Here is an 11,259-nt window from a genome sequence, read left to right as displayed (position 1 = left end):
TGAAGTCGGTCACTTAACTGAGCCACCCAGGTGCCCCAAGGACCCATGGAATTAAAACCTGTGTTGTTCAAGGGTCAACCATACTGCCAATACAGACCTATTTTAAGCTAAATTTTTTTTTCTTTTTTTAACGTTTATTTATTTTTGAGACAGAGAGAGACAGCGCGTGAACAGGGGAGGGGCAGAGAGAGAGGGAGACACAGAATCCGAAACAGGCTCCAGGCTCCGAGCTGTCAGCACAGAGCCCGACGCGGGGCTCAAACTCACAGACCGCGAGTTCATGACCTGAGCCGAAGTCAGACACTTAACCGACCGAGCCACCCAGGCGCCCCTAAGCTAAATTTTTGGTATGAGGTGTTTTGGCCATATAGGTAATGTGAATTCTGGACCCAAGCATGCCTGAGTACAGGTTTGAGGTTATGATGTCTAAAGGGAATTTCTCTCTCTCTCTCTCTTTTTCTTCTTCTCCTTTTTCTTCTTCGTCTTCTCCTCCTCCTCCTCCCCGTCCCCCTCCCTCTCCCCCTCCCCTCCCCCTCCCCCTCCCCCTCCCCCTTCTCCTTCTTCTTCTCTTTCTTCTTCTCCTTCTCTACCCAGAGCACAAACCAAGACAAGCACATATCTCTATCATCTGCCTCTGGGTAGTGTTTTTTTGGTTTTTTTGTTTTTTGTTTTTTGGTTTTTTTGGCCCTGTTCATCCATTAAAGGCGTCATCTTTAGGGATGTGACTTTGAGCAGAGAAGGAGGGAGATGCTGTGTACCTGATTCAACTTATAACCTAGCCTCGACCCCTGGATTTGTTTCTTTTGTTCCTTGCCCTTGATTGGCCCATTAAAACGATTCCCTAGTGTTGCTAAGAACCAGTAGCTATCCCAAGGTAAATGCCAGCTTTAGAACTTCCTTTTTTTCCCTCCGGATTAGCACTGACATATTCCTACTGGCTCTTGTTTTCCCACCATCTCAACCATCAGCCCTGCATTTAAAAGGAAATTGTCTATCTGTCCCCTCTCTCTTTCTCTCTGTCTCTCTCTCATCTATCATTTTAAATTTTTTTTTTTTTTTTAACATTTTTTATTTATTTTTGGGACAGAGAGAGACAGAGCATGAACGGGGGAGGGGCAGAGAGAGAGGGAGACACAGAATCGGAAACGGGCTCCAGGCTCCGGGCCATCGGCCCAGAGCCTGACGCGGGGCTCGAACTCACGGACCGCGAGATCGTGACCTGGCTGAAGTCGGACGCTTAACCGACTGCGCCACCCAGGCGCCCCTCATCTATCATTTTAAGATGTGCTATACTGGAAGTATTTCTTAGGTCATCTCTGCTGCTATGATACCTCAGTTCAATTCTGCTGCACAGAAAGACAGCGATTTGATGAGGCGCCCGGCTGGCTTTGTCAGTGGAGCACGTGACTCTGGATCTCAGGGTTGTGAGTTCGAGCCCCACTTGGGTGAAGAGATTACTTTAAAAAAATAAATTAAAAAAATTAAAAAAAGAAAGATAGGGATTTGGCTAGGTGGATTAAGTTCTGGTAGAATTGTCATGGAGGCAGTCTTTCAGGCAAAGAGTAAAACTGTACAGGAGCTTTGCCTTTGGGTTTATATTGATAAGGCTATTATATAGTTGTTGCGGTGAATGTGTTGTTACCAGACTTATAGTGTCTTTTTTTTTTAAGTTTATTTATTTATTTTAAGAGAGAGAGTGTGTCAGCAGGGGAGGGGCAGAAAGGGAGAGAGAGAATCCCAAGCAGGCTTCGCACTGTCAGTGCAGGACCTGACGCCAGGCTCGATCCCACAAACCGTGAGATCAGGACCTGAGCAAAAATCAAGAGTGAGACGCTTCACTGACTGAGCTACCCGGGCACCCCCCAGATTTAGAGTGTCTTTGAAAAAAATAAGGATGTTTGAGGTCCTGAATCGGGTAGTGTGTTGTAACTATTACCAACGACAGGTCCTGAAGAGGACGCTTTCTGGACTGGAGAATTCCAGAAAGGGGATCAATCACTGTTTGGGTGGAAAGTGAGCATCCATTCTCCCTGCCTAGCAAGTATGGAGGTTCGATCTGATTGAAACTGATTTTAAAAATAAAAATTTCAGGGGCCCCTTGGTGGCTCAGTCGGTTGAGCGTCCAACTTCGGCTCAGGTCATGATCTTGCGGCCCGCGGGTTCGGGCCCCGCACCGGGCTCTGTGCTGACAGCTCGGAGCCTGGAGCCTGCTTCAGATTCTGTGTCTCCTTCTCTCTCCGCCCCTTCCCTTCTCATGCTCTGTCTCTGTCTCTCTCTCTGCCTCTCAAATATAAATAAAACTTTTTAAAAAATTTAAAAAAAAAAGCTGAGTATAGAATATATGATGGAAACTGGATGGCACAGCAACCAGGGAGTCAGCCTGGAAAGAGAAAACAGACAGAAACTGCAGACCATTTAGGATGCTATAATCCTGAGCTCAGGGATTGGAACAATGTGGGATCAGGGCCTCTGTCACAAGCAGGGAGGAGGAGATAGAAACAGGACATCCTGGGAGCAGCCAGAAGGAAACTAAGCCCTGTGGGTGTTGAAAGGTGGTCAGGAAGTTAGTGCTGTTTCACTCCCAAAGCCCAAAACCATGTCTGTTGAAGGCCAGATAACAAAGGACTTTGCTTCTCAAAACACCAAAGAGCTTATATTGTAATCTGAGATTGGGAGGTGAAAGTAGGGAAAATTAATTAGAAAAACTAGACTGCAAGGTCAGGGTCTACTGACTATTGTGAATCCTCTGGACTCTAGGGAATGTTACCATGACTACTGGAAGGACCTAGTCAGTAGCTCAAGCTGTTGCAAAGTTGAGCAATACTTTTCCATCACTACAAATGTAAATCGCTTTCCCCCTGATCTTCCTCTTAGTGCTTTAAGTTTACTTGTGTCTGGAATAGACCAAGGGAGCTGGTCAGTAGAGAAAGGAGGACCCCAGCTAGAGGGCATCCGGGTGCATTTCATCCCATCAGCAACCCCAGTAGACCTTTCGGTTGAAGAACAAGATGCTCACCCTTTAAGTCCTGAGAAGAGGAAGAATGTTTGCCATTTTTGTCTCCAAGCAGTCCTCCTGAGACTAGAGCTGAAGCAACAATGAGCCTCCAGGCCGTCGGTTGCTTTAGATTATGCTTCTGCGTATATGATGGCCTTATCAAATATTCAGGTCCCTGTTCGCTCGGAAAGGGATAATGGTCCTGGTCCACTAATACCCTATGTATGTCAGGTAAGGTGAAAGGAGTTGAGAGGGCCCTTTAATAGGACACCCCTGTCAATGCAGGGTGCAGATTAAGACCCAGCTCACGTCAGACCTTCACATTTCCCCTTGGCCAGAGACCTCCAAATCATGAGTAGGCACTCCTACCTGGGGTAAAGGCCCAAGTTTTCTGGTATCTTCTTTGTTGTGGAATGACATCAACAGATGTCTTCTATTTCCATGGTCTCTCAACTATCTTCTAATCCCAGAAATATCTTCAGGTTCTTTGGGCTGGGTTGGCTGAGCTGTCCTCGGGACTTTTTAGCTCAGCAGCTGTTGATAAGAATGTGATGGCGTAGTGAAGGCATCTAGGGAAGCTGCTCTGGGGATAAATTGTCCTTGGTCCCAGGATCAAGTTCTATCTAAAAAAGAAAATTTTAGGTGGCTTCATTGCACTCTGTGTCTTGGAATGTTGCTGCATATGCCAGTAGTAAATCTATCCCCACAAAATAGGACTAGCTAGAATTATAAATATCCTCTGAAGAGATTTATTAATTTACCTACAATGGTTTTATAATACATTATTCCAGGGAGCTAGAGTTATTATGGCTCTATCTTTCAGCAGGTTGAGGTAGTTTTTAGTGAGGACAATCACATTCTTTACGCAAGTAACAGTAGTTAGTCCACATCGGCAAGACAATTCTTGCACTCTTACAAGGTAATGTTGCAACATATTTTAAATATATATTTTTAAGTTTGTTTATTTTTGAGAGAGAGAGAGAGCATGAGCAGGGGAAGGGCAGAGAGAGAGAGAGAGGGAGACAGAGAATCCCAAGCAGGCTCTGCACCATCAACGCAGAGCCCAATGTGGGGGTTGGTCCCACAAACCTTGAGATCATGACCTGAGCCAAAGTCAAGAGTTGGACACCTAAGCGACTGAGCCACCCAGGCGCCCCTGCATCATATTTTTACAAAAGAGAACCGTATGTGGTTATAACAAAAATATTAATGGAGGGGATTGGTAGAGCATGCAACTCTATTTTTTTTAATTTTTTATGTTTATTTAGTTTTTGAGAGAGAGAGAGAGAGAGCGAGTGAGCAAGTCGGGGAGGGGCAGAGAGAGAGGGAGAAAGAAATCCCAAGCAGGCTCTGTGAGCCTGACATGGGGCTTGAACTCACAAACCCTGAGATCATGACCTGAGCTGAAACCAAGAGTCGGACGCTCAACCAGCTGAGCCACCCAGGCGCCCCTAGGGCATGTAACTCTTGAACTCAGGGTCATGAGTTCAAGCCCCACGTTGGGAGAGACGCCTACTTAAACAAAAACATTAATGGAAACTTGTGTTTTTACATTCCTGATAAGGCTTATTCACTCATTCATTTATTCTCCATAGGATTAAATTGAGTAAGACATGGTTTATTCCCTCAAAGACCTTAGAGTTTAGAAAGGAGGACAAATACGCAAAAAACTGGTTGAAACACAGAGTAGTGTTAGAGATATCTGGTAGAAGTGGTTCGCAACCTTGGATACAGATCAGAATCACCCGGAGAACCGTGAACAATTCTGATGTCCAGATACCCGGAAAAGAGAGGAAACTCTGTAGCTGAATTTTGAAGAATGAGTAGTTCACCAGGTTGGAAAGAAGAGGAAGGCCTTATAGGCAGAGAAAACAGCACTTGCCAAGGCACAGATAGGGGACCTGCAAGGTTGGAGACGTCAGATCTTAGTGTGTAGAGAAGGGGCTACGAAGGATGTGTTTGAAAAAGGAGGCAAGCACCAGGTCTTAAGAGGCCCTCAAGAGATATTTATTATCCACGGAGCCACTGAAGGGTTTTAAGCAGGGGACTGTCATGATCGTGGTCAGCTTTTTGGTTTTATTATTTTTATTATTATCATTTTTTTTAAATTTATTCATTTATCCTGAGAGAGACTGAGACAGTGCTAATGGGGGAGGGGCAGAAAGAAAGGGGGACAGAGGATCCCAAGCGGGCTCTGTGCTGATATCAGAGAGCCCAATGCGGGGCTCGAACTCACAAACTGCAAGATCATGACCTGATCTGAAACCCAGAGTTGGACGCTTAACTGACTGAGCCACCCAGATGCCCTGCACACACTACATTTTTAAAAAGTGTGTCCAAAAAAAATAAATAAATAAATAAATAAATAAAAAGTGTGTCGCTTCAGGGGTACCTGGGTGGCTCAGTCGGTTAAGCGTCCGACTTCAGCTCAGGTCACGATCTCACGGTCCGTGAGTTCGAGCCCCGCGTCAGGCTCTGGGCTGATGGCTCGGAGCCTGGAGCCTGCTTCCGATTCTGTGTCTCCCTCTCTCTCTGCCCCTCCCCCATTCATGCTCTGTCTCTCTCTGTCCCAAAAATAAATAAACGTCAAAAAAAGTGTGTCGCTTCAATTAATGTGATCGTGAAATGGATATTCAGAACCCTGGTTTGCTCAAAATATTCTCGTAGGAAGATTCCAGTATTAGTGCCTGGTGGTACATCTATGCAGCAAGGGTCTCAGATGGAGCCTGAAGTTATTTGCCCTAATTTGGAAAGAGTCAAAGGACTTGTGGTTTCCTACCAGGAACCTATTTAGATGAGAAATCAGAGGGTCCTCCATGAAAGAATTTATTTTTTATTTTTTTAGTGTTTTTATTTATTTCAGAGAGAGAGAGAGACAGAGCATGAGTGGGAGAGGGGCAGAGAGAGAGGGAGACACAGAATCCAAAGCAGACTCCAGGCTCTGAGCTGTCAGCACAGAGCCCGATGCAGGGCTCGAACCGGTGAACTGCGAGATGATGACCTGAGCCCAAGTCAGACGCTTAACCAACCGAGCCACCCAGGCACCGCGAAATAATTTATTCTACAGCAGCGGTTGTCACCTTTGGCTGCACATCAGAATCACTTGGAGTGCTTAAAAAACAATTCTGATGCCCACGATGCATCCCAGACCAATTAATCAGAAACTGAGGGTGACACCCGGACAGGCGTTGATATTTATTAAACTTCCTCGGGTAATTCTTCATGCAGCCAAGATTGAGAAGTGCTGCCCTGGAGGATGAGAGCATATTGATACACAGGGTTGAGTCAAGAATCTCGGCTGAAGCAGGAGAGGAGGAGCGGTTCTGGGTGCTGGATGCCACATGGGTCTACCAATCAAATTGCCCCTGGGTTCAGCCCCCAGGGAGTCCTACCTATGGCCACGTCTGAATCGCCATACTGGAGACCTGGGTCTAAGGAGCTACAAAAGAGTAAAAGCTAAAATAATAGTGTCCTCTAAAACTCAGTAGGATAGGGGGCACCTGGCTGGTCAGTTGGTAGAGCATGCAACGCTTGATCTTGAGGTTGTAAGTTCGAGCCCCACGTTGGGTGTAGAGAGTACGTAAAAAAATAAAATCTTAGAAAAAAAAAAAAACTCCGTAGGATAGTAAGAACGTGAGGAATTAACAGCTTTGGCACTGGCAACGCCACTGGCAGTACTGGCGATCGTAATTCCTCCAGCAAAATTTTATTGAGAGCCTGTACTAGGAACTAGACACTAGTCTAGGTGCCACGGAAACCGTGGTGAACAGGACTGACAAGGTTCTTTCTCTCTGGGATCATGGATTCTAGTAGTTTTGTCGGTGGGGATGGATTAACAAAATGTCAGGTGGTGAGAAGCACTATGCAAGATATTAAAATAGAGTGGTATAATAGAGAATGAGTGTCTATTTGAGTTGGTAGGTCAGGGAGGTTGCTCTTTGCAGAGGGGACATTTAAAGTAATGTGTGAATGACAAGAAGGAGGCAGCCATATGAAATGCAGGGAGAAGAACATTCTAGGCAGGGGCAATGGCAACTATAATGACCCGAAGGCAGGAGAAGCTTGGCATGTTTGAGGAACAGAAAGGAGGCAGTGTGGCTGGACCAGATTGACTGAGGGCAAGAGTGGCACAAGATGAGGTTCTAATGATAGTCGGGAGCCAGATCATGTACAGTCTAGTCAGCCATAGTAAAGTCTGAATTTTTTTGTTTGTTATTGTTAAGTCTGAATATTTTCTTAAGTTTATTTACTTATTTTGAGAGAGAGAGAGAGAGAGAGGGAGAGAATCCCAAGCTGATCGCACGGAGACCGATGTAGGGCTTGAACTCATGAACCATGAGACCATGACCTGAACAGAAATCAAGAGTTGGACGCTTACGTGGATGGAACTGGAGAGTGTGATGCTAAGTGAAATAAGCCATACAGAGAAAGACAGATACCATATGGTTTCACTCTTATGTGGATCCTGAGAAACTTAACAGAAACCCATGGGGGAGGGGAAGAAAAAAAAAAAAGAGGTTAGAGTGGGAGAGAGCCAAAGCATAAGAGACTCTTAAAAACTGAGAACAAACTGAAGGTTGATGGGGGGTGGGAGGGAGGGGAGGGTGGGTGATGGGTATTGAGGAGGGCCCCTTTTGGGATGAGCACTGGGTGTTGTATGGAAACCAATTTGACAATAAATTTCATATATTGAAGAAAAAAAAAAAAGAGTTGGACGCTTAACCGACTAAGCCACCCAGGTGCCCCTTAAGTCTGAATTTTAATCTAAGCATGATGGAAAGTCACTGAATGGTTATGAGCAAGGAATTGATAAAACCTAACATATATTGTTGTTTTTTTAAAAAATTTATTTATTTTTGAGAGACAGAGCGTAAGCAGAGGAGGGGCAGAGAGAGAGGGGGACACAGAATCTGAAGCAGGTTCGAGGCTCTGAACCGTCAGCCCAGAGCCCAACGTGGGGCTCGAACCCACAAAGCAAGATCATCACCTGAGCTGAAGTCGGATGCTTAACCAGCTGAGCCACCCAGGTGCCCCATAAACCTAATTTATATTTTAAAGGATCATTCTTACTACAGTTGTGGAAAATATGTTGGATTGGCATAAGAATGGAAACAGGGAGACCAGTCAGTAGGGTATTTGCAATAACAGAAATAAAGATACGGTGGTGGCCTGAGTCAGGATAATAATAGTGGACCTGGAAAAAAAAGCCGGCATATTTGAGATTATGTCTTAGAGGTTGAATCCGTATGACTTCTAGACAAATGGGACATAGGGGTGAGGGCAAGAGATGTATCGAGATGATGGCGACGGTGCCAGCGGCATTGGCAGTGACATTCCTGAGGACGGGAGCTCTTTTGGCAACGGTACCGTCAGTGTCTTTGACAACCAGCATAGGGGCCTCCAGCTCAGACATCAACTCATCAGCTCAGACATCAGCCTTCGTGGGCATTCTGAGCACACAAGCCGCTCTTGGGCACGGAAGAAACAGGAGACATCGTTACTGGACAAAAATGGCAGCCACATGGCAGCAAAGCAGACTCATTTACAGAGCATATGTGACATGGCCTCTGGGGATGTACTGCCAGAAGTATCTGGGAAGAACTTAAGAAGGGTTATTTATAACTTCTGCAGAGCAGAGGAAGTGGAGTCAGAGATAATACCATTTTGTGACTGTGAGCCCATGTTATCCACAATCCGCTTTGACAAAACGAATCTGGATTACTCTTGAAAGAGGTCCCGGTCAAAGCTATACTAAATGAAGCATTATCAGATATATGTTTTTGGTAAAAATTTCCCCACCAGCTATGCACACATGAACATTTTATATCACAACTATGCAAGATATCTTCAGATACATGCTTATGAAGATTCAAATCATGCGGAAGTCAAATGTTATAATTGTTAGCCTTCCTCCAGCTGTTCCCTGGTCACCTGCCCCAACAAGAGGGAACCACAACAGTTTACAGTTTCCTTCAAAACAGTTTTATATATGTGTACGTATTTTATTATTATACGTGTACACATAGATGGTTTTTTAATATGTTTTTAGTACCTAAATGCATATATCATATATATGTATTTTATCTTTATACATATATAAAAGCATATAGAAAAGCATATTATTTGTACCTATAGATAAAAGCATAGGAAAATATTTTGAAGGAAAAACATATAGAAAAAAAGCATATGAAAAAGCACCATATATAGGGGGGTGCCCGTGTGGCTCAGTTGGTTAATCATCCGACTGAGATTCAGGTCCTGATCTCACGGTTCGTGGGTTCCAGCCCTGCATCAGGCTCCAAGCTGACACTGCAGAGCCTGCTTGGGATTCTCTCTCTCTCCCTCTCTCCCTGCCCGTCCCCTGCTTGTACTCCCTCTCTCAAAAAAACAAAAAACAAAAAATAAAAAACGGAAAACAATTTAATAAAAGCATACAGAGGGACACCAGGGTGGCTCAGTCAGTTATGCATCCAACTTCGGCTCAGCTCATGATCTCACCCTTCATGAGTCTGAGCCCCGCATATGGCTCTCTGCTGCTAGCAGGGAGCGCACTTGGGATCCTCTGTCTCCCCCTCTCTCTGCCTCTTCCCTGCATGCTCTTTCTTTTTCTCTCTCTCTCAAAAATAAATATTCAAAAAACCATATATTTAACATTTATATACATGTTATTTATTTCTGTCTATAAACAAACATATAGTTTTTAAATTTTTATTTCTTAAGATTTTATTCTTTTAATTGTTTTGTAACGTTTATTTACTTTTGAGAGAGAGAGACACACACACAGAACATGATGAGGGAGGGGCAAAGAGGGAGACAGAATTGGAAGCAGGCACCAGGCTCTGAGCTGTCAGCACAGAGCCTGATGTGGGGCTCGAGCCCACAAATCTCGAGATCATGACCTGAGCCAAAGTTGGACGTTTAACCAACTCAGCCACCCAGGCACCCAGTCTTGAGATTTTATTTTTAAGGAAAAAAATTTTTTAAACTAAAAAAAATAATTACAAAGATTTTATTTTTTGGTAATCTGTACACACAACAAGGGGCTCAAACTCACAACCCCAAGGTCAAGAGTCTCATGCTCTACTGACTGAGCCAGCCAGGTGCCCCTATTTTTTTTAAAATAAATAAAGTCATAGCATTTTTAGTATAATATATGTGCTACTGAAGTGAGCACAAAACCATACCAAAAATACCGTCTGCATGTTGGTTTCTTTTTTTCTTTTTCTTTTCTTTCTTTCTTTCTTTTTTTTTTTTTTTTTAAGATGTTTAGGCTTCAGATCCTCTGTCCCCCTCTCTCTGCCCTTTCCCTGCTTGGGTATGTGCTTTCTCTCTCTCAAAATAAATAAATAAACTTCAAAATAAAAGAGTCCATTTCTCCACACCCTCATCTGTACCACTGAATATTAACAAGCATTTGATTGTTTTCTTTCTTTTCTTTTTTCTTTTTAAAATTTTATTTTCTTTTTTTTTGTTTAATGTTTGTTTATTTTTGAGAAAGAGAAACAGAGCATAAGCAGGGGAGGGACAGAGAGAGAGAGGGAGACACAGAATCCGTAGCAGGCTCCAGGCTCTGAGCTGTCAGCACAGAGCCCGACTCAGGGCTCGAACTCATGAACCACGAGATCATGAACTGAGCTGAAGTTGGATGCTTAACCGACTGAGCCACCCAGGTGCCCCCAAATTTGTTTATTTTCTTTTTTCAAGTTTATTTATTTTGAGAGAGAGAGAGTGAGGAGGAGCAGAAAGAGAGAGAGAGAGAGAGAGAGAGAGAATCCCAATCAGTCTCTGTGCTGTCTAGACAGAGTCCCAGGTGGGGCTTCAAGTCACAAATGGTAAGATCATGGCCTCAGCCAAAATCAAGAGTCAGATGCTTAACTGACTGAGCCACCCAGGTGCCCCTTTTTTGTTTCTTTTTATTCTTTTTAATTTTTTGTAGAGGGAGAGGGCAACTGGGGGACAGGGGCAGAGGGAGAGAGAGAGAATATTAAGTAGGTTCCATGGCCAGCTTGGAGCCCCACGTGGGGCTCAATCTCATGACCTTGAGATCATGACCTGAGCTGAAATCAAGTGTCAGACACTTAACTGATTGAGGCACCCAGGCACCCATTCTCATCTTTGAATTACCTGTTTGACTATTTTCTCTTGGATGATCTTTTCCTATTGCTTTGAGGAAAATATTTTTTAAGTATTTTAATCCTTTAATTTGTAAATATATTTTCTCCCATTTGCATTTATTAGTTTTTTTAATAACAATACTTGATTTT

Source organism: Neofelis nebulosa, chromosome X, assembly GCF_028018385.1.
Source record: "Neofelis nebulosa isolate mNeoNeb1 chromosome X, mNeoNeb1.pri, whole genome shotgun sequence".
NCBI lineage: Eukaryota > Metazoa > Chordata > Mammalia > Carnivora > Felidae > Neofelis > Neofelis nebulosa.
The sequence above is the reverse complement of the archived record's forward strand: the minus strand, read 5'-3'. Positions refer to the sequence as shown.